Here is a 22,862-nt window from a genome sequence, read left to right as displayed (position 1 = left end):
TTTGCAGCTAGATGTATTCAAGTGACTAAATTCTTAAATGGGGGTGTTTCAAGAAAGAATGTTCTAGAGAAGCCTCCAGAAATCTTCCTTAAGGGTCAGTTGGCCCATGCACTTGGCCCTTTTTCTTTGCCCCCCTCTTTCCATATGCCGCCTGCATGAATACCAGCTTGCTCCATGGGGAGAAAGGACACACCCTAGAGATGATGAATGCTCGTGAACTGGAAGGAACCCAAAGTTCCTAAGGACTTGTTAAAATGGAGGTACTGACCTAATTCTAGACAACCAAGCTATGGGATTTCATGGAGAAAAATATATTTCTATCTCACGTAAGCCTTTTTTTTTTTTTTTTTTTTTTGAGTAGTGGCATTTCTTTCCCCAACTAAACATAATTCCAATGAATATAGTTAAAATCAGAGTTTTCAACCTGTCTGTGGATTTATGATTATATTTAGCCTTTGATTTGAGGTTTACATTCTGGATCAAATGCCATTTAAAATATATCAAGAAATTACTGAACATTTATCGTATGTAAAGTACTTTTTCCAAAGAATGGTGAGCTGATCTCTATGAAAACAAAAACTTATTGGCAGTCGTCTGTACCCTGTAGGCAAAGGCAGCAGCCCAAGGAAAAGTGACTTTGTAACTTTATTAAAAAAGCAAAAACAAAAAACAAAACAAAAATAAATGTAAATCTATGCATCTTCATCCCCCTTTCCCCCATTCTTCCTATCAACTAAAAAGCCACGAAAACCATTTTAACCTTGCTAATAAATGTGGCATTTACCACAATGTTTTCTCCCTCCATTTTTACCTACACTAACCTTGTCAAAGGAGGACGACAAATGTTAAAATCAGCACTGAGAACTTCTCACCTGGCACGGTTTATTGGCCTCGGGCGTGTGGGCAGACTTGCTTTGGGCAAAAATTCCAAGTGGTTGTTAATGTATAAATCCTTCCAAGCAATACAGTTTAGAACCTAATGCCCTTTACAGATTCTTTTGTGTCCCTCGATACAATGTGCTAAGTTCCAAAGACCGTGCAGTATTTTTGCAGGAAGCATGGTAGAAGGGTAACCTAGAGGTCAGACACCAAAAGTGAACCAACCTCGGCGCGTTCTCTCTTTCGCGGGCGCGATTTTGGTCTCCTTTCCTCAGAGCAGCTTCCCTGGGAACACTGCTCCGCCCTCAAGATGGCGGCCAGGTGGAACTTTCCACGGAGAGCGTGGGTCAGCCTCTCCACAGGATTTGGTTTGGAACCTGAGCTAAGTCGCCCCGCTAGGCCCACAAGCAGCCTGCCGGTTCTCCGCAGCAGGATATGGCGGAGAGGCAGAGGTTGCTAACACTGTGTGCGGGGCGCGCCCCGCAGCTCCCTGGATGCAACAAGGAGGTGAGATCGATGTGCAAAAGGAACCGTCTGGTGGAAACACAGGGCCAGGTTGTCTCTTTCAGATTTTTTCTGTGAAACATTTCTGTGAACTCAGGGGGGAAAAAAAAAAACAAACCAACAGCACAGATTGAGTAGGATTTTACAGCAGGGAGTATCGATGATGTTAGAGTTGATTTTCTCTTTCATCTTTTATTTTATATTTGACAGCGTCTGCTTATGTATTTGTAAGATGACTCTCTCCGAACAAACCTGAGCAGATGCCCTACAAGGTTAAAGGAAATAGGGGCGAAATAATTTCCCAGTTTTTATGACGATGTTTAAGTAGTGTTCTACAGGGGAATGAATCTGTCTTTAAAATACATCTTTCTCTGTGCTGTTTCCTTTTCTGAGGAAAAAAAAAAAAGCAACAAAACCGTCATTTTAGCAAGTTTTAATGACTATATTTTAAAGGATTTAAAATAGTTTTCAAAAAGACCGTGACTTAGGAAAACCGAAAGGATACTCATCCCTGTTTTCTAGCGTACCTTGTACTCTCGTGGGGTGTTCTTACAAGATCTGAGATACAGTTTTATTCATATCCTTAACAGATTGAAGAACTGCCTTTTCCCAGCCAATGCGTCCTATTACATCTGAGAAAGTCTGCTAGAGACTGTAAGCTATTTTTCAATTTATTCCCCAATTTGATGACCATATTTCTTTGAAAGAAAATTATTTTCAGGGAAAATTAATGGAATATTTGAAGGAAAATTAAAGAAGAGTGGGCAAAGATTGAGAATGAGATGAATAAACTACAGAATAACAAGATTTTGTTTGTTTTTTTTTCCAAAAGGAGAAAATTTACAATAGTTACCTTTCCTCCCCTAACTTCCCCCAATTCTCCACTTTTTCTTCAAATCCCTTACCTTTCAGTTCTGAACACACACACACACACACACACACACACACACGTTCCTTCAGGCCAATGCTCAATTCCCTTACCTGTTTTGACAAGAAATGCATACTGCAGTCACACGCCAGAGGACATGGTTATACCAAAGTCACAGGTCAATAAAGATCACTTACATTTCTTATGAGCCTTTTTATCTTCCTTTTCTCCCACGTGGGCAGGGCCAGCAGAAAGGGAAAGACAGAAATGTCAAGGGGTCTGGCTGTCAAAGAAACCCCTACTCCCTCCAAATAACTTGATGGCCCTTAAACTTTTGCTACCTTGCCTTAGGAAAAATGGCCTTTTCTCTTCTCCTCCTCCTCACAAGGTGTTCTTCTCCCTTTCAAAATGAAGTTAAAGCCTTGACCCCGCTTTCTTGATGATATACAATATAAAGTAAAAAGAAAAGATTGGTAGATTTTCCTTAAAATTGTCCTTTAAAAGGAACAATTTTACAACTACATCGTATTTTAGTTTAACATATTTGACATATGTTCTGTGAGTTCATACATGTTTTTTTGAAGGTCATAAAGGTAGGCTTTGCACAATTAAGTGGACTTCACATTGGGAAGTTTTAGCTACCTTTTCTAATGTATTCTTTATTGCTAGTATTTACATGATCATTTTTCTTCTGTGAGCATATGCATAATTGGAGAGTATGACTAGAAATAGTATTATCATTATGAAATCCATGCTATCCAGATAATACTGAACATAAAAGAAACAGTTAACCTTCTAGCCATTCCTTTTTTTCTCTGTTTTGGAAATTTAAAAATATTGTAAAAATATTGAAGTTTTATTTCTCAAGTTTCTGATTCAACAGTATACCAAACAAACACATTCTTTAAAAGTATCCATGATCAGAAGGTGATTCAGGGGCCTCAGTAATTTTCAAGGAATGACCTAAAGTTGATCAATAATAGCATATTGTTAGGTCAAAATTATTATTAGAAATAGAATTTAGATCCTGATTCCCATGTAAGTGTCAGATCATGTTTATGTATACATGCTGGTATATATATATATATACACATACATACATATACATACATATATACACATATATGTGTATATATGTATGTATATATACATATATATATATATTTGTTTTTGTCTTGAAATTGTACACGAGAGAGGGAGAACTGGTTTCTAATGTTTAATGGACAGTGGAATCTTTAGGAAAAATTACTAATTGTAATAAAAACACAAGATTTGGGTACACATCTCCTTTCTGTCTTTTCAATGAATGAAACAAGATTTTCCAAAATTAACTGGAAGGTTAATAGAAAAAAAAGTTACTATCTAATTAGATAGGCAAAGGCAAACAGATTGTTCAAGAAAACATTCCTTTCAGGGACAATTAGGACATATTGAGTGAGATAAAAAAAAATGTAACCATCATTAATAAATTAGACTATTGAAACAGTTTAAAAGATTCAGGTTTGATTTTTCATTTGTGAGATAAATGTAGATGTGTCTAATAGTATGTATGAAATTGATTATAAGCTAGGACTCTGAACCTCTGGCCTGGACTTGTCTCACCAAATTGAATGGATGAAAATTGGAAATTGTTAGACTCCCTACTTATGGTCCCATAATTACAAGCTTATAAGCAATAGGATAAAGATTGGTATTTTGTTCTCCTGCTGATCTACATTTAGTCAGTCTTAATTGAAGAACTGCTACGTATTTATTTACAAATCCAATTTATAGAATTGAATACAATTAAGAAATAAAACTGATTGGATATTATATTTACAAACGTGGGGAGACTTTTGGGGAACTTCAGTCATTACTTAATGGTATTTGCTTAATTTTATGAAGATTACATATACTTCAATAACTCATTCTCCTCCCATGGTAGTCTTTTTTTTTTTTTTTGGCAAAGAACATTTAGTATTGTATAAGTTACCTATTTGTATTAATTGTCTTCACTTGTCACCTAGTAAAATACACTGCATCAATTTGAAAAGAGATTTGAGGGGAACCCTGGTGGCTCAGTTGGTTAGGTGTCCAACTCTTGGTTTTAGTTCAGGTCATGATTTCACAGTTCTTGAATCTGAGTCCCTTATCAGGCTCTGCACTGGCAGCACAGAGCCTGCTTGAGATTCTTCCTCTCTCTGTGCCTCTCCCCCTTTTGTGCTGTCTCTCTCTCTCAAAAAAAAAAAAAAAAAGATGTGAGTTGGAAGAACTTTAGTTTTCTTAAAAATACATATCTCATATCGTATCAAAGGGATTTTTCCACAATATGTTTACATTTGATCATGCGTAATACTTCTCAAGAATAGGTTTAGTTGGGGCTCCTGGGTGGCTTAGTCAGTTAAGCGTCTGACTCAATTTCAGCTCAGATCTTGATCTCATGGTTTGTGAGATTGAGCCCTACATTGGGCTCTGTGCTGATATAGAGGAGCCTGCTTGGGATTGTCTCTCTCTTTTTTCCTCTCTCTCTCTGCCTCCCCCCAGCCAGCTTGTGCACGCTCTCTCTCTCAAAAATAAATAAACATTAAAAAAAAAAAGGTTTAGTCATGATTTAATGTGTTATAAAAGATGATTCTGTTCCATAGAAAGTGTTTTTAAATAGTGTAAGAATTTATTTTCAAAATCTAAAATTATTGATCCTTTAGTTAAAGGAAAATAGGTAGTTTTATGATCAGCATATTTGTTGTAATAATGAAATGCATATTCACTTAGCCTAGGAATATGGCTCAGAAAATAAATTAGCAAGCTGTTTCAAACTTCTTGTCACCTGATTTATCTTCAGACTTTCCCTATAGCGGTGCTTTAAAAATCATGAGAGAAAAGCCTATTTATTCATGACTTATTTCAAGGTGTTTTTGCAGTGCTGGGATCTTTATTTTAAATTGATTTTTATAAATATATTCATAATTGCCCTCACTTGGCCATACTTAGCATTGACTGCTTCCCTTTTGAATCAAGATAGATTAAAAAAAAATAGACAAATCACGTTTAAAAGTACAAAGGGTCATGCTTAATTTCAAACCACAAACTGTCAAAACCCTGTATTCTCCTCACCCGGTCATTTTATACCTGATAAGTAAACCCACTTGAGGAATGTTTATATGCCCCAACGCTTTTGGACAAGTTCACTGACAGAACACATTCTTTGAAGAAATATATCACAACTGCTTATCTCCCTGAGTGTTACCCCAAACCCTGTCAGTGCTAATGATATCAGGAGATGATTTAAATAAATTCTTTTGAGAGTGGCTATGGGTATTCCTGCATTCAAATCACAAATATGGGAATTTTGGCTGTGAACGTGGGCAACAGATACTTCAACATGCACAGCATTCTGTTCACATATGAGAAGCTTTAATAGAGAAGTGCTGTGGAGAAGCATTGCTGTCACTCTGGGGTTTAAGATACAACTTCTGCCTTCCCTAAGCAGGAAAAAAAAGGGGGGGGCGGTATACTTCTGTGTAGATTGCATATATGTATATCACGGTTCTATCAGAGTGAAGGAGAAAAAAATAATGCAGTTATTTTTAACGTGATAAATATATAGGTAATGTTGGTTCTCTACGTGGTAGCAGTGAGTGCAAATTGTGTGTCCCTCCCATCTTCTGTTTTCTCATATCATAAATGAGGTATTTTTTTTTCCTTTCTGTGATGGAATCAAGCCATTAAAATCTATATGAATGATGCTGTGAATTCTGGGACTAAATCTATATCTTAATTTTCAGCACAATGACGTCTCTTCTTTCAATGGAAATTATTCTTCAAGGAATTTCCATTTTTCAACATTATTTCTCCACATGTAAGTAATCTTTTAATTTATTTTAATCTCAAAATAAATACTTTGGAACAATAATTTATATGCGTTTTTGCATCCAGAGGCTTTTGTGATAGTGATTCTTATGTTACGACCTTTCCATGTAGTTCATTTGTTTAGTTAGCAAAATGATTATTGAATGTCCATAGGTGGCAAAGTAGCATCAAAAGTTACTGTATTTAATGTGTAGATTAAATTTGACAGGTAATTAGAAGTGGTTTAGTCCTAAACAACAAATGAACTTCTTTTTATTTATAATGGCTTTACATTTTTTTTTAAGTTTACTTATTTATTTTGAGAGAGACAGAGACAGCACAAGTGGGACAGGGGCAGAGGGAGAGAGAGGGAGGGAAAGAAAGAACCCCAAGCAGGCTCAGCGCTGCCAGCTGCAGAGCTGGACGCAGGGCTCAAAGTCACGAACTGTGAGATCATGAGCTGAGCTGAAACCAAGAGTCGGCCACTTAACCGATTGAGCCACCCAGGTGCCTCTCTAGTGGCTTTTAATATAAAGGTATCTTTTGACTTTTACTGCTCAATTTTTTGAAAAAGTAAAATATGACATATGAAACAAATTCTCCCAGTTGTTATGTATTCTGGAATAGTTTAGTGTGTTGGAACCTCTTTTTAAAAATCCATAGAAAATATGTATTTCACCTATTTTCAAGGTCACCACGTTAATTTATTAATTTTTATTATTTATTTTGAGTTTTTAGGCCTTTTTAGTTGAGGTAAAATTGGTATATGACATTTTATTAGTTTTAGAGGCATACCATAATAATTCAATATTTGTATGCACTACCAATAGATTACCATTGTCTAGTTGCTGTATGTCACCATGAAGTTGACCCTGTTCATGTTTTGCCCACCCTCCAACTCTCCTTCCCACAATATGTATATATACACACACATACGGATAAGGAAGCCATTACATGTGTAATGTCTAAGTATCTATCCAATGATGGATACTTAGAAGGTTGTTTCCATATGTTGGCTATTGTAAGTAATGCCGCAGTGAATGTAGGGGTGCATATTTTCTTTTCATTCTGTTTTCATTTTTGTCAGAGAAATACCCAGAAACAAAATTGCTGGATGACATAGTAGACCATTGTTAATTTGGGGGGAAATTCTATATTGTTTTCCATAGTGTGTGCATCAATTTCATTCCCACCAATAGTGCACAAGGGTTGCTTTGTCTCCATATCCTCTCCAACACTTGTTATTTCTTGTCTTTTTGATAATGGCTATTATAATAGGTGTGAAGTGATACTCATTATGGTATTTGATTTGCATTTCCCTGATAATTAGGATGATAATGAACATCATTTAATATGCCTTTTGGCCATCCATATGTCTTCTTTGAAAAAATAACTATTTACATTGTCCATTTTTAACTGGATTGTTTGTTTTTAATTGTTTTGTTTGTATTGAGTTGAGTTCTTTATACATTTTGGAGATTAACTCTTTATCAGATATATGATTTGCAAACATTTTCTCCTTTTCAGTAGGGTGCCCTTTCATTTTGTCAATAGTTTCCTTTGCTTTGTGGAAGTTTTTACTAATTTTTATTTTTGCTCTTATTGCTTCAGTTTTTGAGTCACATTCAAAAATTCAATGCCAAGACCAATATCAAGGTGCTCACTGCCTAGGTTTTCTTCTAGGTGTTTTTCTGGTTCCATTTAAGTCTTTAATCCACTTTGAGTTAATTTTTACATTTGGTGTAAAATAGTGGCCTAGTTACATTCTTTTGCCTATGGTTGTCCAGGTTTCCCAGTACCCTTTATTGAAGAGACCATCCATGCTTCATTGTATATTCTTGGCTTCTTTTTCATAAATTAATTGACATATATATGTGGTATTATTCCTGGGCTTCTGTTCGGTTCGTGTATCTGTTTTTAGGCCAATACCATCGATTTTGATTATGTAGCTTTCTACTGTAGTTTGAAATCAGGGAGCATGATACCTCCAGTTTTAGTCCTCTTTCTCAAGATTGCTTTGGGTATTTGGGGTCTTGTCTGGTTTTAAAGAAATTTTAGGGGCGCCTGGGTGACGCAGTCGGTTAAGCGTCCGACTTCAGCCAGGTCACGATCTCGCGGTCCGTGAGTTCGAGCCCCGCGTCGGGCTCTGGGCAGATGGCTCAGAGCCTGGAGCCTGTTTCCGATTCTGTGTCTCCCTCTCTCTCTGCCCCTCCCCCGTTCATGCTCTGTCTCTCTCTGTCCCAAAAATAAATAAACGTTGAAAAAAAAAATTTTAAAAAAAGAAATTTTAGAATTTGTTCTATTACATTGAAAAATGTCATTGGAATGGGAAGGTGCAGAACAGTAAAAAAAGAAAAAGAAAAAAAATGTCATTGGACTGTAGATGGCATTGGGTCATGTGAGCATTTTAACAATGTTATGTTTCGATCATGAGGACGGAATATTTATCATTCCCATTTATTTAAGTCTTCAGTTTTTTTTCATCAGTGTCTTATAGTTTTTAGTGCACAATTCTTTCACCTCATTGGTTACATTTATTCCTACCTGTTTTACTGGTTGATTTTTTTGAAGCATTTATAAATTGGATTGTTTTCTTAATTTGTTTTTTTGATAATTATTGTATAGACATTGTATTATATTGTTATTAGTATACAGAAATGTAATAGATTTTTGTATATTGATTTGTTAACTTTACTGAATTCATTTATTTCAACAGTTTTTGGCATAGATTTTAAAGTTTTCTATACATAATATGTCCACTGTGAATAATGATAGCTTTACTTCTTTCTTTCCAATTTGGATGCCTTTTATTTTCTGCCTAAATGCCACAGCTATGATTTCTAATACTGTGTTGAATAAAGGTGGAGAGAATGGGCATCTCCGTCTAGTTCCCAATCTTAGGAGAAAAATGTTTAGCCTTTCAGTTGAGTATGATACTTGCTGTGGGTTTGTCATATATGATTTTTATTATGTTGAGATATGCATTCTCTACCTTTACCTTGTTGAGAGTTTTTATCAGAAATGAATATTGAATTTTGTTCCTTTTTTTTCTGCATCTATTGAGAATGATCATGTGATCTTTTTACTTCATTTTATTAATATGGTGTATCACATTGATTAGTTTGCAGATGTTGAATCATCCTTGCTTCCCTGAAATAATGTGGGGTATGATTCTTTTAACGTATTGTTGAATTTGGTTTACTAATGTTTTGTTGAGGATTTTTTGCATCTATGTTCATGAGGAGGGATATTGGCCTGTAATGTTCTGTTCTTTTCTTTCTTTCTTTCTTTCTTTCTTTCTTTCTTTCTTTCTTTCTTTCTTTCTCTTTTCTTTTCTTTTCTTTTCTTTTCTTTTCTTTTCTTTTCTTTTCTTTTCTTTTCTTTTCTTTTCTTTTCTTTTCTTTTCTTTCTTGGTAATCTTTTCTGCTTTTGGTATCAGGGTAATACTAGCCTAGTAAAATGAATTTGAAAAAAAACAAGCAAACAAATAAAAAAAAATCCAACAAGGGGCACCTGGCTGGCTCAGTCAGGAAAGCACATGAGTCTTGATCTTGGGGTTATAGATTCATGCCCAGCATTGGATGCAGAGATTACTTTTAAAAAATGAGTTTGGAAATGTTCCCTCCTCTTCCATTTTTAGGAGTGTTGGAGAAAGATGGACATTAAATCTTCTTTGAATGTTTGGTAGATTCACCAGTGAAGCCATCTGGTCCTAGACTTTTGTTTATTGGTAGGTTTTTGATTACTGGTTCAATCTCCTTACTAGTAATCAGTCTATTTAGATGTTCTGTTTCTTCATGATTCAGTCTAAGAAGATTGTGTGTGTTATATTTAGATGACTTGCTCACTATCTTGTGTATCTACTATAGATTTTCGTTTTGTGGTTACCATGAGGCTTCCATATAACAGTACATGTGTGTTTGTGTATGTGTGTGTGTATACGTACGTAAACACATATATGCCTATATATGTTGATAGTTTAAATTTGAGCATATTCTAAAACCTCTACATTTTTACCCCCCCACCATCCAGCATTTTATGTTTAATGTCACGTTTTATGTTGTTATTATTCTGTGTACCCCTTAATGTGTTACTGTAATTAAAGTTAATTTTATGCCTTTTGTCTTTTAATCATCAGAGTATCTTTGTAAGTGATTAACTTTTACTATATATTTGCTCTTACCAATGAGATTTTTACTTTTATATGTTTTGCAGTTAGTGCCTTTTCTTTTCTATTCATAGAAGTCCTTCTAACATTTTTTGTAAGACTAGTTTAGTGGTGATGAACTCCTTTTGCTTTTGCACATCTGGAAAACTCTTTTTCTCTTCCTCTATTCTTCTATTTTGAGTAATAACTTTTCTGGGCAGAGAATTCATGGTTGGAAGTTTTCTTCCTTTTTGCACTTTATATCATGCTACTGCCTTCTGGCCTGCGAAGTTTCTGGTGAAAAATCAGCTGACAGTCTAATGGGGTTTCCCTTATATGTAGTAAGTTTTCTCTTGCTGCTCTTAAGAGTGTCTCTTTACCTTTTACCTTTTGACATTTTAATTATAATGTGTCTTATTGTGGATTTCTTTGGGTTCATCTTTTTTGAAATTCTTTGCTTTCCAGACCTGGATATCTGTTTCCTTCCTCAGGTTAGGGAAGTTTTTAGCTATTATTTCTTCAAATAAAATTCTTGCCCCCATCTCTCTTCTCTTTCTGGGACCCATATAATACAGAATGTTAGTACACTTGATATTGTCCCATAGGTCTTGTAAACTATCTTCAATTTTTTAAAGTTATTTTTTATTTGATGCTCTGTTTGGGTGAGTTCCACTGCCTTGTTTTCCAGATAAATCCATTTTTCTGCTTCATTTAGTCTGCTGTTGAACCCTTATAGTGTATTTTTCAATTTAGTTATTACATTCTTCAGCTCTGTGACTTCTGTTTGGTACTTTCTTATATTTTCTACCTCTGAAGTTCTCATTCTGTTCATCCATTCTTATCCCCTATTCAGTGAGCATCTTTATGACCATTGCTTTGAACTCTTTATCAGACAGATTACTCATCTCTGTTTAACTGAGGTCTTCTTCCGAAGTTTTGTCTTGTTCTTTTGTTTGGAACATATTCCTCTGTGTCCTCATTTTGCTTGACTCTCTGTGCTGTTTCTATGAATTATGCAAACTACCTCTCTCAGACGTGAAGGAACGGCCTTTTTAGGAGATAGGCCTTATTGTTCAAACTTCTCCTAGCTCTTATTTGCCTTTCAAAACTTTGTAATTATTTTTTAAGTAGGCTGATTTATTCTTGATAGGTCCCAATTGTTGAGTGTGTGCCAAGAACTGTCAGTGTTCCAAAGGGAGGGATCTCAGTCTGCACTTGATTTCAGGTTGACTGGAATCTAGGTCCTTAGGCTATAGCTTTCAATTTATGTAAATGTGTGTGTGTGTGTGTGTGTGTGTGTGTGTGTGTGTGTGTGTGTGTATTCCTATGGGATGTCAATCTAGACCTTGCTGACCTCCAGACTAAGAGATCTGGAGGTGTCCCCTGGGTGGCAGTTGTAAACATTGGGGCTTCAGATGAGCGTATAAGCTTCTTTCTGGGAGGTACTCGTGAGGTCAAGAAAGGGCAGGAAGGTGGTGTCTCCCTGCCTGTGTTCCCAGAGAGCACCTTTGTAGCCTGTATATATGTAGCAAACCTGAAGTCTTTCCCTCAGAGTGAAGCTCTAGGACAAATAAATAGGCCTTTTCCTTGTGCAGAGGATGTTTTACATTGTACTCTCTGTGCAGTGTCCTGGATGTGATATTCTACCCAGTAGTGTCTTTCTATAGTTAAAGTCCCATGGGGCCCAGGATTGTAAACTGCCCTGGCCACCAGAGATAGGTGATCAGGAGGTGGCCCCTGTGTGAACTTTGCTTGCCTGTTGGCAGGCCACCTTTAATAAGGCTGAAAGAGTGTTTAGGATGGGCCGTGTCCTCAGCTGTGTAAGAGAAGAGTGCTGGGAGCAGGGCATGTCTGTGGCTTTCTTAATGCAGCAAGAATTTTGGGGATAGGGCATAGCTGTGGTGTTAGCAAAGTTCCGTTCATGTGTGCCCAATTGTACTAGAAAGGTAGAGGGAGTGTGCAAAAATGGTGCTCACCTGTGCTTTGTTCCTGAAGACAGTCCCAGCTGGTCTCTGGCCTTCAGAAGATGCTTTAAGAGTAGCAAATGAATCACTGTCGCATATTTTCCAGTCACATATCAAACTGCGGCCTTTGCCTTGTGTCCTGGGATAAATGAATCTGTGTATGAGCCCATTCAGAAGGAGTATCCCAGATTCTCACAGCTCTCAGGGTATAAGCCTGGATGTAAGCCCCATTGGTTTCCAGAGCCAGGTATCTTTGGTGTCTTTATCTCCTTGTGCAGGTCTCAAGGGTTGGGGTGCTCAATGTGGGTTACAAAGCCCTCACTCCTTTGGGAGAAGCTCTGCACCTGTGAGATCTCTCCCCATTATGTATTGCCAAATGTGGGGGTTTTTGCTGAGACTACATCTCTGCCTCTCCTACCCATCTTGATGTGGTTCTTTTATCTCTTGTTGTGGAGGGAGCTCTTCATTTAGTTGTCAGTTTCTTTTGAGTGGAAATTCACATCTTGCTGTAGATTTCATTTGTCAGTGTGAAGTGAGTTCAGGGTTTTCCTATGTTGCCATCTTGGACCCAAACATATACTTATTTGTGTATTACTCAAATGACTTTTTTTTTCTGACTAAAAAGTCAGATATTATTTATTTATTATTGGCATGGCAAATAAAACTATTTTTAAAATTATTTTTGTATTGCCTACCTAAAATATGATGAAAAAGTTTATTTCTTAAAGTCCAGGAAAAAGAATAACATTGTATTGATTTGAGAATTAATCTTGTAATTGAGTGATAATGAAAAACTTAAGATTATTCAGTGTTAATAGCAATTTTGTTAGCAGTTTGCAAAGCTTTAATGAGAAAAGTCCTGAATAAAGAAATTCAAAATCAAATAATTGGAATAATATATTCTTCTCTGTAGACTTCTTTTATGTCTGATCTTTTTAAACATAATGTGAATAAAGATCTTCTTTATGTACTATTCCATAATTGCCAGTAAGTGTAAGAGCCAATTAATTTTTAGAATCAGTTGACCCTTTATATCTAATATATACATTCTAATATTATATTTAATATTATGAATAATCTTTAAGGATAAAATAATCCACAGAAAAGTTGAATAGTGGTTGCATATATAGTTAAAATCAAATAAAAATGCATATAAAATATTTTGAAAAATATTTACACATGTATAGTTAAAACATGTACATGGCATTGTAATTGCAACTCTAAGTCACTGTTTTCAGTCTCTTCCCTACAGCTTCTATCAGTATTTATAAAATGAACAAGAAAAGCCCACTATAGACAGCTGTATAACAGCCCATTAAACCAGAGCTGCTCCAGTGCTGTAACTGACTCTTTGAAACAGATGTGGCATAGACAGTAAGTAGCAGGCTTCAGTGAAAAAAGGAATTTCAAAAGCAGTTTTATTATTTATTTATTTATTTATTTATTTATTTATTTATTTATTTATTTATTGTTTATTGGTATCCATTCTGTTCAGAACTAAGTTCTGAACAGAAGAAAAGAAAGTTGAACAAAAAGCATTTTTCTTTTTGATTGTTAGCTTCATCTCAAACCATGTAAGTTTCAGAGAGACAGTAGAGCTGCTAAACTACAGTTTAAAAGATTGGTGTGGGGTTACTTGCTGAATGCTGTGTTTTTTATCCTATAGACTATCCAAACCCCACAAAGTTTAAATGTTTCATCATAGAAGAAATACTCTGTTATTCAATTGAAAGTAAATAAATGAAAAAAAATTTTAGAAGGAAAAATAGCAACTGAAATGTGTCAGTATGCATGTCTCTTATGAGAAATTGACATTCTTGTGTTCACTTATTTCCTATCATAACAGACACCTGTAATATGCCTTTTATTCTAATATCCAATATAGTTACTTTCCATATTATCGTGTATATATATTTAGATAAAAATGACCACTTTATGCATATGTAGGTAATATGATATATATATATATATATATATATATATATATATATATATATATATATATATATAAATACTGGTTCTTTCTAATTTAAATTCCTATACATTACCACATGTTTTTCATACTCTATTTCTTCTCTTCTAGTACATTTGGTAACATTCTTATGAGAAAGATTATTTAAAGACCATTTTAAAATACCACCTTCTCTCTTAATGCATTTCATGGAGTATAGCATAATGAATAAAACCTTTAAAATAACCCTTTTACTAATTATTTTTAAAAAATAATTCAGTTTGTATGTATTATATCCAGAGTTTAGTTTAACATATAATTGCATATTATTATTTTCATAAGAGATTCTTCTGTTAAGGCCTGTGATATCTTTTGCTCATTGAAATTAGAAAAATATTATATTTTATTACATCAAAATTTAACTGAAATATAAAAGTAAAAAATGATTCTGTATTTGCATTTTGTCTTTGTAGTTAAAATTACTTTTAATAAAAACTTTTTTAAGAACACTCATCTTATATTTTCATTTACTTATTATTATAAGGTAGCCACTAAAACTTATTTCCTTATCTAATTTGTTAGAAATCTCTTAAACAAATATGGTATGTTTGCCTCAAACAAATGTTGGTATGTTTATCATTAAATGATATAAAAAAAAAGGATGATTAGTTGGCTAAGGTAGCAAGTCTAAATGATTTCTGATATACCTTCTAAAATGACTCTAAGTAAGAAATCTAAAATATCCCAGTGTACTTCCAAAAGTCATTATACAGGCCAAAATTTCAAATTAACTTTCTCTGAAGTCCTACACTCACTTTCATTTATAACAAAACCAACCAACCAACCAACCAGACAACCAAACTCCCATTGCTTTCATTGCTTTCTTGATACTTTCAGTTTATCTCTGAATAAAGCTTTAGGTCTTCTAATACTTGTTACTTTGGCTTAACCAAGATAATTCTATGAGAATGATGGACTTGATTCACAAATATAATAACTTAATGTGCAGATATTCACACAAATTTCTGAATCAATGGCATTTGTTGTGTCTATAACACAAAGTTTCTATTTTAGAATATTATAATAATCTACTTTCTTTTTGAAAAAAATAAGAATTCGTTACAGATTTGTCAGTAAAGATTTCTAATCACAGAAGAGCTAGTTTAGTATAACCAGTTTTCTTCCACTTCTGATATGTCAGTGTAGCTCCAAGATGGGAAACATATACACAATACTGTAGAAATAATTAAGCAAAAATATTTTGTGCCTCCAATTCAGTTAATTTTGTGATTCAGATATTATTTTCTATATAGTATGCCCTGTTAATAGACTCTTTTTGTTTGTTTTTTTAATAATTTTTTTAAGTTTATTTATTTTTGAGAGAGACAGAGAGAGTGTGAGTCAGGAGGGGCAGAGAGAGAGGGAAAGAAAGAATCCCAAGCGGCTCTGCCCTGTAAGCACAGATCTCAGTGTGGGGCTCAAACTCATGAAACCTGAACTCATGAAGCCATGAGATCTTGACCTGAGCTGTAACCGAGTCAGACGCTTAACCGACTGAGCCACCCAAGCGCCCCTCCCTGTTAGTGGACCCCTAATGATTAGGCTCTCTTCAATTTAACAGACTTTAAACTGCTCAAATACAAACCTTACAGATCAAATGGGACTGAACTTCTTTGCATCAACTGTGAATTGGTACTGTTGTTACACAATAGAGTTTAAGATTTCCTTTTCTTATTTTAAAGTTCTGTTCTTTTGCTATCTCTGCAATTTATAATCATTGTTTTCCATGTCAATATTAGTATATGATGAACTATTCAGAAAGTAATTATGCATCCGTGAATAACTTTTTTGGAACGTGTTGTACACATATATCAAGCAAACTCAAGATCATAGATTTTTTTTTTTTAATTTTCATGTCACAATGTCTTGGATTTTTCAAGGCTTTGACTTACATTCTGACTTAACAATTGCTATAGGGTACAGGTAATAAAAGACTCTGAGATGGACATATATGCAAAAAAGTCTTGACATAACAGCACATTTCTGCATTAACTTTAATGATTACTCATGGAAATCATATGAGAATATTTAAATAAATGCAGCCAGTTCGAGTTCCATATCATCCATTCTGATGAATATGCATCGATTCAAAGGTTTGAACAATCACATCATTCCCTTTACCTCATTTTTCATGTGAAAAGCAAGGACATTCTATTTGAAAATGACATTAACACAATGTCATGATTGAGTATTTAAATGAACAAAAGTCAGGAAAATCATTTTCTCATTTGTCTAGAGCTGTAGCTTGGCAACATAGTATGTATCTTGAAGAATAAAACTGCTAAAAAAGCATGAGATATTCCTAAATAAAACAACCATTTATTTCATTTTCCTTGCTAAACATTTTTAACGAGGAAAAAAGGTAATCTCAAGTCATTGACAAGCTAGTATTAACAATGCAGCAAACTAAATGAAAAATCCTTAAATTCTTCTAGTCAATTCAATAAAGCTTTGCCCACGGCATGTAAAAATATGGATGATTGCAAACAAAAATATGTAAGCCACATGGGCGAAGGGAAAATAATTGTAATCTGATGACCCACCTGTTCTCTTGAAGTGAATTATTTGTATTCAATATTTAGCACAGATTGCCTGGAATTTTCCCATGAACATTCAATATTTCTAAACCGAGCCCATACTTACTGAAAACTAATACAATGATTGAAGTGGAAAAACTCTTTAAGTTTTTCTATTCAGTTAATTATCCCTCTGACTTGCTTAAATCCTCTACAACATAATTCAGAGTGACACCAAACAATTCCACTTCTCCCCAACTAGGAGTTTCTCTTTGTCACCTGGATTTCTTCAGAAAAGGGGGGAAAAAAGGAGAAGGAGAAGAATGAATTCTAATTTTCATGATCTTGTGTGACTATTTTATCTCAAAGTATATGTGATTACTTCTTCTCACTGGAATCAATAGAAGAATTAATGGTCAGGAAACCATTGGATGAGAAAGATTGAAATCAGAACTTTGAACCACTTTGATTCTGGTCAAGTTGTATTACTGATGCACTATGAAAAGTGGCAGTATAAATAAATAATGGTGACTCAGAAAGACTGTCTTGAGCTTAAACCAAGATAATTGTGCTATACTCTTACACATAATTTTTTCTGCATACAGATAACCAAGTCAAGACTGTATGACATAAGTATTGGAGATGGAAATATTTGATTACAGTATTTTGAGAAAAATTAAAAAGGGGAATTTGAAATAAAAAAATGCTAAGTGAAATGGATGAAGTAGAATTAAGTCAGTACATACACTGTGAATACATGGGTTCTATGATTTAAAAAAAAGTCTCTATATTAAATAGTATTTCATTTTGCTCCGAGAATAACAATATGAAGTATATTTCAGATCCTGGGTAATTTTCCAGTACTGTAAAACATTTAACTAGATTTTATTATAATACCATATTTCACATTATTTGATGTTGAAAACCTTTTTTGAAGAAATAGCTAATGCTATATCAGGATATGTTTTTTGGTCAGAACATGATTTGGAAAAAAATAGTTATAAAATTAAGGGCACAGTGACCGTTATTGGAAAAGTACATAAATCAAGATGGCTAAATAATAGCATGATTAGACCAAGAAATGTGGGAAAGGAGCCTAGAGAAGTAAATAGAGAAAAAGGTCTTGAATATTATTGCTAAGGAATTTATACATTATCCATAGTCTCTGAGGCCATGAGGAGTTGTTAGGCATCTGATATGATCAGATTTATATTTTAAAGATCCTTGATATGAGTATATAGAATATAATTGGGGAAAAAAGAATAGGACTGATAACACTGAAGTCAAAGACACCACTTAAAAATCCACTGCAAAAAGAGGAGAAAAATAAAAACCTAAAATGTTGTGGAGATGGGAATAAATTGGGAGATATTAAAGATGTAGAATTAATAGGATTAGGTGGCTAAATTAAATGTAGGAGATTAGTAAAATTTAAAAACCTGGAATGAATTCCAAGTTAATATGGAAATGTCAGGAAGAATGGTAGCTTAGAGATCCAGGGAAGAGCAGTGGTACAATTTTTAAATTGTTTTTGTGATGACTTTTTAATCTAAATCTTCTTGACTGAAACTTCTTGATGAGAAGACATTGGAAAGTGTTATGGACCAGTTAAGGTCTCCTGTGCTTCATTAAATAAAGATTATTATAGAGGAGCATATTCCTTCCCTTTTATGACTTAGTAGGAGAATTCAAACTCCTTCTTTATAGTTACACCATAGACATGAATGAGAATTTCTTTCATGCTACAGCCATGTACCCAACACTCTACTTTTATTTGGTGGGATTGGGACTCCTAGATGGGTTATTCACATAGGAAAGTGTTAAATCATGCAGTTAGATGAAATCTCTGGCTATGGATAAGTATTATTACACTTTGAGAAAACAATGGGTAGTTAGTTGACTTTCAAGGATTAAGCCCTTACTAGAGCAGAAAGAGTAAGAAAATTTGGGCACTGACTCAGGTTTTCTAAAGCTTCCTGGCACTGATTACACTGCCTCATGGCTTCTTAATTTCACCCTGTTCTGTCAGATGGTACCTAACCCTCAAGTCTTTTCCCTTAGTCAGGTTCTTGTTTCAAGAGAATCTTAGGCAACAACATGGCCTCAGGAGCAAGGGTGAGAAAGAAATTCGGGTCTGTTCTGTCATCATTTTCAGTGCCTTTTAGCTTCTCAGTCCCATCTTAGCCTGTTTTTTCAGTCACATATTCTGTACCCTCACTTTTCCAACTAAAGTTTTTGTTCACTCTCATATACTTTTTCTAAGGAAAGAGGACACTTTTATGCTCTTCTATGCTCTTCTTGGAAACCCAGTGGAAGAATGTTAGATCCTGTCAGTGTCTAATCAGGTACCGCAATCTACTCTCGTCAGCCACTCTGACTCATGTTTTTGTATGGTCTGTGAACTAAGAATCATTTCCACAGTTTTAAATGGTTGAAAAACATGAAGAATACTATTTTGTGATATATTGAAATTATATGCAGCTTGAATTTCAGTTTCTGTAAAAAAGTTTTCTTTTTTCTTTTATCTATTTTCCATGATTGTTTCTTCACTACAAGGGGACAGTTATAAAAAGTTGTGGTAGAGATTATGTGGCCCATTAATTCTAAAATATTTACTATCTGTCCCATTATAGAAAGAGTTTGCCAACCTCTGGTCTAGACCATTCCTTCTTTCATTAATACTGTACTATTCCAGCAGCATTCAGGGCAGGGACCCTTTTTCTATGGGGCTTACACCCCGGAGGTTGAGACAGCAATAGTCTTTATTTTGATAATTTTCTAGACTTCTATGGAGGTCTTTCATCCTTCAGACTCATCCATAGAGAAAGATGAGAGCAGCAGCTGACTCACCCACCATGTTTTAACCCTCTTTTAGCCTTCTCTCCCTTTCTTTAAGTCCCTTACACCAGCGTAAAGATTTTTGTGTCTCCTCTTTGTACCACTGCTCTTAGCCTTTTGAAGAAAACAAAGCAGCTTTCTCTGTCACCAAGAAATCCAGCTCTTATGATGGAAATCCTATTTATTAAAGCTATTATCTCTGCTATGAATTTATAAATTCAGTTTTAGAGCTCAAAATTTGCTTTTATGTAAACATTATCTTGAGGACAAGTGGTTTTTTTTTTTTCAACATTTATTTATTTTTGGGACAGAGAGAGACAGAGCATGAACGGGGGAGGGGCAGAGAGAGAGGGAGACACAGAATCGGAAACAGGCTCCAGGCTCTGAGCCATCAGCCCAGAGCCTGACGCGGGGCTCGAACTCACGGACCGCGAGATCGTGACCTGGCTGAAGTCGGACGCTTAACCGACTGTGCCACCCAGGCGCCCCGAGGACAAGTGTTTGTAGAAAGTAGTTGGTTACATGTGAATTGTGAGTGAAGAAGCATGAGTGTGTAGAAGCCAGAGGGAATTTTCCGAATTTCCTTTTATTACCATTTATTGGACACTAATTGTTTGTCTCTGCTTACTTTTTTTTTTTTTTTTCAGGTATTGTAATACAGGGTTTACCTGTGTTTTACTTTACTTGATTATAACAGCAATACTGTAAGTGAGATTCTATTATTATACAGTTTCTTAAAGGAGGGAATAGAGATACAGAGACATTAAGTAAATTGCCAGAAATGCTTAGTTAATAAATGATGGAGGCAAAACTGGAGCCCTTGTTGATATGACTCCATGTGAGACAGAGAGACAGACAGAGATGCTCCGGGAACCTTGTTTAAAATCCGAAAAGGCAGACTGTTAAACTAATCCTGGATAAAATTTTTGCTCGCATTGCTATTCCAACATGTATTGGGTGTATAAAGCAAAAGTATCTATCCAGCACTTTAAAGCAGGGTTCTCAATGCCTTCATAGTCATTATAATTGTGAAACATTTGAGGATCATTTGTTAAAAGCCATAATTATTCTCAAGTTATTACTGATATGTGCAATAGTGAATTGAAAGTTTGAACACTTCAATTTAGTGTACACTGTAACGCATAATTGTCATGGTGATGTATGGATGGTAGTGGCATAGTCAGAAATGGCAGAAGGGAAATGTGGTAAAATGTATACCCGAGGAGAGTTTCTCATAACCCTGTTTACTAAGTATGCATTTACATTTAATCTATGTGAGGCTTTCCCTTCATGTAGATGGGTTTTCGAAAATATTTTCCTTTCATACACGAAGCTGATTTTTAAATTTTAACATTTTAGAGGAGCATTTTTAGAAATGCTTTGATATTAGATGGTTTCAACAGCTACCTAGGCTGAACCTAGCATAAAACATTTTCAAAGCATAATTTTCTTGAATTTATAGTTCACAGTTTTGATGCTTTTAGAGAAAATGTGAATAAAGCATTTTTAAACTTTAAACAAATATCTGTGTCTACAAATTGGGCTGAAAATTTGATCTGCACGTAATAGGTGATGCAAATTACCCTTTGATACATGTAGGGCCTAGTGACATGTACATATAAGAATAACAAAAAATAAAAGACACACTGATTAAAAGGGGAAAAAAAGCCATCCCCATTAGTGTTTGTCATTGCTAAGAATAGTTTCCTGGATCATATGTGAGAAATAGCAAGACTTTCATATTATAAATGGAAAATAACTGAGAAATTAAAAACGTAATTACTCATTGTGGTTTAATTTGCTTTCCTACACTGGCATAAAATATTTGGGGCACACTGCATTCAAGAAAATACCATTGTTATTAATTTCCTAAGGCTGCCATAACAAAATACCATAAACATGGTGGTTTAAAGGAACAAAAATTTATTCTCTCACGGTTCTGCAGGCTAGAAGTACAAAATCAAATTATTGGCAGGGCTATGCTCTTTCTGAAGGTTTGGGTTGGAATGCAGGGAGATCTTTCCTTGCCTATCCCAGCTTCTGGTTGTTGCTGCAATCCCTTGGCAATTCTTTTTTCTTCTTTTAATTTTTAAAAAATATTTGTTTATTTTTGAGAGAGAGAGAGGGCACAAGCAGAGGAGGGGCAGAGAGAGAGAGAGAGGGAAACACAGACTCTGAAGCAGTTTCCAGGCTCCGAGCGGCAGCACAGAGCCTGATGTGGGACTTGAGCTCACGATCATGACCTGCTGAAATTGGATGCTTTACTGACTGAGCCACCCAGGCGCCCTCCTTGGCAATTCTTGTATAACAGACACATCAATCTACTCTACGGTAACATAACAATATTACTGTGTGTGTCTTTGTCACTGTGTAGAAATATCCCTTCTTCTTATAAAGACACCAATCACTAGATTAGGGCCCACACTAATTCAGTATGACCTCATCCTAACTTTATTACATCTGCCAAAGACCCTATTTCCAAATAAGGTCACAGTCACAGATGCCAGGGGTTAAGACTTCAACATGTTTTTGGAGGAGAATACAATACAATTCAATCTGCAACATACATAATACTTTAACATTATTTCAACCTAATAATTAAAGGGATGGTGGACATTAAGTTGAATATGCTATCTGAATAGCAAATGTAATTCAAATGCATTTACATCACCGTTCATTAGAGATTCAGATGCCTTACTTTTCTTATTGAAATTTTTATTAAGATAATTTTAGGTAATTATTTTAAAATATTTTCTTTTAATTAAAGTTATTTGCAAAAATAATGCAGAGAGATCTCATGTACCCTTTATGCAGTTTCTGCTAGTGATATCTCACAAAATATAATAAAATGTCACAGCCAAGGATTTGACATTGATGTAATCTACCCATTTTATTCAGATTTCCCTAGTACTTGTTTTGTACTCAAATTTGTGTGTCTATTTTGTTCTATTCAATTTTATAACATGAGTCTGTGTATCCACCATCATAGTTAAGGTATGGGACAGCTCTATCATGAATATCCCTTGTGCTGCACGTTTAAATCGTAATCATATAAATTATATAATCTTTTCCCGCCCCTACCTTCCCACTCTTAACCCCTGGCAATTACTAATCAGTTCTCCATTCCTAAAATGTTTTCATCTTTTACAATTATACAAATGGAATACATAGTATGAAACCTTTTGAGACTGGCTTTTGTTTCGTTAGCATGATTCCTGCAGTTCCATCCAAGTTCTTGCCTGTTATCAAAAGTTCATTCATTTTTACTGCTGAATAACATTCCATGGTATGTATGTATCAGTTTGTG

At 34.9% G+C, this 22,862-nt stretch overlaps 1 long non-coding RNA gene across 1 annotated transcript in view; it reads left to right on the top strand.

The window, feature by feature from the left end:
• Window positions 1–1,146: 1,146 nt before the first annotated feature.
• Window positions 1,147–22,862, top strand: part of LOC123600010 — an 82,311-nt gene continuing 60,595 nt past the window's right edge. The window contains exons 1-2 of the long non-coding RNA XR_006713419.1: window positions 1,147–1,386; window positions 6,016–6,089. This is a non-coding gene — a long non-coding RNA (uncharacterized LOC123600010). The remainder of the gene's footprint in view (window positions 1,387–6,015; window positions 6,090–22,862) is intronic.

This window comes from Leopardus geoffroyi, chromosome C1 (assembly GCF_018350155.1).
Source record: "Leopardus geoffroyi isolate Oge1 chromosome C1, O.geoffroyi_Oge1_pat1.0, whole genome shotgun sequence".
Lineage (NCBI taxonomy): Eukaryota > Metazoa > Chordata > Mammalia > Carnivora > Felidae > Leopardus > Leopardus geoffroyi.
The sequence above is the reverse complement of the archived record's forward strand: the minus strand, read 5'-3'. Positions and strand labels throughout refer to the sequence as shown.